Genomic DNA, 4,736 nt, shown 5'->3' with positions numbered 1-4,736 from the left:
TATTTCTACTCACTGATTGTAGGACCCTGGAAAAACTAAACCAACTTCTTGAAGTCTCAGGGTACTGACCTGTGATAATTTTGGCCTTGTAGAATTATTTTAATTTAGTGGGATATATTTGTGAACTGGCTTGTGTGATAGATAGTCAAAGAATAGTTTCATTTTTTAATAGTTTCATTTTTATTGACATTGTAATGGCAGAATTTTAAATGCTAGCCTGTCTTATTCTGTGGAGGTGGACTTTGTGAGTGGTATATGTATGTTTCCCGATTAGTGGTTAAGTATCTAGGACCCACATCAGGCTGTCAGAGACAACCAGAAAGCAGACAGTGCAAAGAACGAAAACTTCTCAGTCATCTGTGGTCATCTTCTGTGTGGGATTCTTACATAAAGATAGCCAGCCAGCTCTGAATTTATAGCGGGTACTTGGTGGGAATCTGCTGCCTGTTGTCCCTAGATTTCACCAGTAACTCCAGCCCCAGAACTATCAGTATTTTGTTTTACAAAGTTCATTTTCTTATCTTCACACCACTCTTAAGGGATAGAAACTACCTCTTTGTACAGGTAAGGAAACTGAAACTCAAAATCATTAAATGAGTTAGGTTCTCCCACCAGTAAATAAACCCTCAGCATCAGCCTTCTCATGGCTGTTCCCCACCCACTACCAGTGGGCACAGGCATCAGCCTATATGGGCATCTAGAAGTAGGCTCTGCCAAGAGATTAGTCTTATTAGAAGAGAAAGAATAGATCAACCAAGCTGAAAGAACAAAACCAGAAAGTATATGAAAGCAGTAGTTAATGTATATCCAGTGCTTACTGTGTGTCTTGCACTTTTGTAAGCATTTTCACCCTGGTTAACTCATCTAATTCTCACAACCACCCTAAGTAAATCTCTCTCTCGTATCAGGAAATAGGTACAAAGACTTGAAGCAACTTACCCAAAGTCACTCAGCCAGTAAGTAGTCAGCTGGGGTTTGAAGTTTGCATTTTCCATCCATAACATGGGCTCATTTTCAGTTTACTGCTTCTTCAAGTGTTTGTCTGTCAGGTTCTCTGTGAACTGGTTCAGGGAAAGACTGCAAGTGAGAACATTCAGAGGATCTGAAGTGGTGAGCAGTGGGTGGTGGGCTCCTATTTCTACTTAACATTATTGAAGGATTAGGGGCTGCTCAGGTAATTAAGAGAGGTGGAAGTCCTGTATAGCTTTTGGGTATCTAGTATAGAGAAAAAAGATAAGGAGGTGTGTGTGTGTGTGTGTGTGTGTGTGTGTGTGTGTGTGTGTGTGTGTGTGTGTGTGCGTGTGTGTGTGTGTATGTGTATGTGTGTCTGTGTCTGTGTGTGTCTATGTGTGTGTTAAAATAAAAGTGATCTTATTTTTCTAGAAAATGCCATGAAAGAAGACCACAGATGAGCAGATTTGGCGTGGCTAGCTTGGGTCTTTCTTAGGGGCTTTGGCTTTGACCTGAACGATAATGAATTTTTTAGGAAGGGACAGTGGATTTCCTGTGGGAAAGAACTTGTCCCATGAGATCAACTAAGGTCAGCAGAGCTGGGCTCTGTGAGCTAGGCCCAGAGCAGAAAGAGATGGACCCAGGAGGGGGCCAGGCCAGAACACGCACAGCCTTGGAGCACTGGGCTGCAATTTGGATTTTATTCTAAGAGCAGTGAGAAATGTTGATGGGATTTAAGCATGGGTGTGACACAGTCTGTTTTACGAGTTTAAAAAATCATCTGGGCACACGTGCTAGGTAGAAAATAAATATTTGTATGGCAATAACAAAGTTTACAATGGAATGTTAGAAGGAAAAGTGTTAGAAGATTGAATATGCAGGTCTCTAGGTACATCTGTTTTATGAAATTATCAGTATACAAAACAGACTAACCATCGATACAGAGCCACAGTGGGACCCTGTCATCGGCTGGAGTCATTGGCTACAATGATGGCAGTTTCATTTTTTTTTTTATTGCTTCCTGGTAATTCTCCATGAAAAAATAGCCTTGTCATCACGGCCAGCCTTTCTGGTTAATAATGCTTTGTTATTCCACAAGGGAGTTTTTTTATTCTTGAGCCTATTTTCCTAAAAATCACTAAAGAATTTTATCTACGCTCCTTAGTGACACAATATTGTTATCTCAGCGTACAGCCAAGGAAACCAAGACTCAGAAGGCTTCTATCGAGTTCCCAGAGGGCTTGAAGTGCTATAAGGCCAGGGTTCTCACCAGGCTCAGCCCTCCCTTAGTTCCTAAGTTCTAACCATTGTCTTCTACTGCCTGCTCTTAAAAGTCACTCATTTCTTCCTTCCTTCTGGGCCGCATGGTGGCAGCTCTTAGAATGAATCAGGCCCTTAGATGGTTTTGCTCGACGTACCCTATACTTGGGGAAAAGCAATTTTGAGCATTTCTTATATTTAAAAGCTAAGAAATTTCTCATAAAAATATAGATTTTCTACTTCTCTAGAAAAAGAAATAAGGAACTTGGCAGCTCCAGCCTCGTGCTTCCATGTGGAAGGAGTTGGCTGATCTGAGGAAGGCCTGCCCTGCTGGAGGGGCTGGCATCCCTCCTGTCACAGTAGACCCCACCCTGGCTGCGTGCTCATTTCTCTTTCCAGCTCTCCCCTCCAGGCATTTTCATTTGAGATCCTGGCTGTGGGAACTTAGTCAAGGATCCGTCATTACTTTTCCTATAACAAGTGCTGAGAGCAATGGAAAGATGTCCAGATGGCGAGTTCCTTGGTGATTGGCTCTGATTCCATATGCAGATTCTCTCACACCTCTGGGTCTCACTTAGGTTTTCCTTTCTGCCTGGCAAACCTGCACTAATTTCTTCCTTTACCTAGAATACATGCTAATTGCCCAACACTCAGCCTTCACCTCCTCCAGGAAGCCTTCCTTGACTTTCTCCAGCTAATATTGATTAGGGTCCTGCTGTATGTCCTGCTTATCTCTTGCCTAGAAATCTATTGCACAACTCTGTGCCTCATTATCTCTTGGGTGCCTAGCATTTAGCGTTCTGTTCATCATCTAAAGGCAGTACCTCAGTACATACTGATATATATATATATATATATATATATATGCTAATTAAATTAATAATCTATTGTGTCACCTTTGCTTTCTGGGTGTATTTATTACAAAGTAAAGTTTGACTGAATGTTCATCCTGAGTTGATCTTCTCTTGTCTGTCATAGAAATGAGGCTCCTTCCCTCTGAAGACCTATTACCTGAGCCAGGGCTTGTCTTCCCTGTGAAGTGAAGGCAGGCTCTGAAGAGACAGTGAGGGTCTTGGGCCTCTCCAATGCAACTTTGCACTCCAGCAGTGCAAAGATATATTAGTAATTCATAATTATGACAAGATATTTGTCACAAAGCCCTTTAACAAAGTTATTTTCAGCTCTCTCTCTCTCTCTCTTTCTATATATATATATATATATATATATTTCTGCACCTTCTCTCTTCAGGAGAAGCTAAGACTCAGCTGCTAATCAAAAGGCCTTCCTCTTGGATGTTTATACTAGAGCCTTGTGTGTTGGGACCAGATCCCCCAGTCTTTGAGCTTTGGGGCTAGTAATGTCCACTGCCTTTGGGCATCTGCTGTGGATTCCTTCCAGGGCGGTCTGTGTAAATTGGCCTTGCAGAGAGACATGTAGTGTGGAGGCCAACAGCCTGAACCCTGAGCTGCTTCCCAAAATTTGCATATTTGATTTCTGCTAAGTGCTCTGTTCTCTTAGTTTTATAGTCCAAAAGAGGAATTGAAAAATGTACACTAGAACAAAGTGCCCAGCCTGATACCTAGGGACATTGAATAGATGCCAACTATTAATGTAAAAGTATTCCTTTTGTATTTTACTTTATGGCTTATGGTAGGCTTTGAGCTGTATTTCCTTTATATTTTTACATATTTTATGTTTTCTTGTGTTTTCTTCAGGACATGACCTTGTGAGATTAAATGCTACTGTTTTTCACACTTTATAGAGATGGAATGATTGCCTGCCAGTTTGAGGACAGGATCTTAATGAAGTTCTTTTGAGCTCTGTTATGCTTCTCTGTGGCACTGTTTTTCTTCTTCTGGTTTGTTGGATTCCTAGCTCCCTAAAAGCAGGGACCAGATCTCTTCGTTCATATATTGGAATTATGTGCAAATGTACCCAGAGTGGAGCACAGTAATTGACATTGGAAACACGGTGAATGTTTCCTGAATGAATTCATGTCTCTTGGTCAGGCAGGAGGCAGATCCATAACTATAGTACCCAGACCGTGTGCCCAGCCAGCTTGCCACCTGGCTTTCTGACTGCTGCGCACTCATATCAGCTGCTTCTAGGAGTAAAGATAAAACAGAGATGGCTTGATGCCCACGTGGCATAATCAGCCTTTAAATTTTATTTACTTACTTATTTACTTATTTATTCATTTTTTTTTCTGTTCAGGTTTATTTTTATTTTTAATTTTTTTTGTCTTTTGCTATCATTTTATTATTTTTATTTATGGCTTTCTGACTGCTGCGCACTCATATCAGCTGCTTCTAGGAGTAAAGATAAAACAGAGATGGCTTGATGCCCACGTGGCATAATCAGCCTTTAAATTTTATTTACTTACTTATTTACTTATTTATTCATTTTTTTTTCTGTTCAGGTTTTGTATGTATGTATGTATGTATGTCTTTTTGAGACAGGGTCTCCTTGTAGACCCAGCTGTCCTGGAACTCACTATGTAGACCAGGCTGGCCTCAAACTCACAA

General features: G+C 40.9%; 1 protein-coding gene across 7 annotated transcripts in view; it reads left to right on the top strand.

The window, feature by feature from the left end:
* The window catches only part of Fggy (FGGY carbohydrate kinase domain containing), a 409,436-nt gene that overhangs the window by 67,984 nt on the left and 336,716 nt on the right, over positions 1 to 4,736 (top strand). The gene's annotated exons all lie outside the window — the stretch shown is intronic.

The sequence above is a fragment of the Nannospalax galili genome, unplaced genomic scaffold, assembly GCF_000622305.1.
Source record: "Nannospalax galili isolate Female #2095 unplaced genomic scaffold, S.galili_v1.0 scaffold718, whole genome shotgun sequence".
Classification (NCBI taxonomy): Eukaryota; Metazoa; Chordata; class Mammalia; order Rodentia; family Spalacidae; genus Nannospalax; species Nannospalax galili.
Note: the sequence above shows the minus strand (reverse complement) of the source record. Positions and strands in the feature narration are given on the sequence as shown.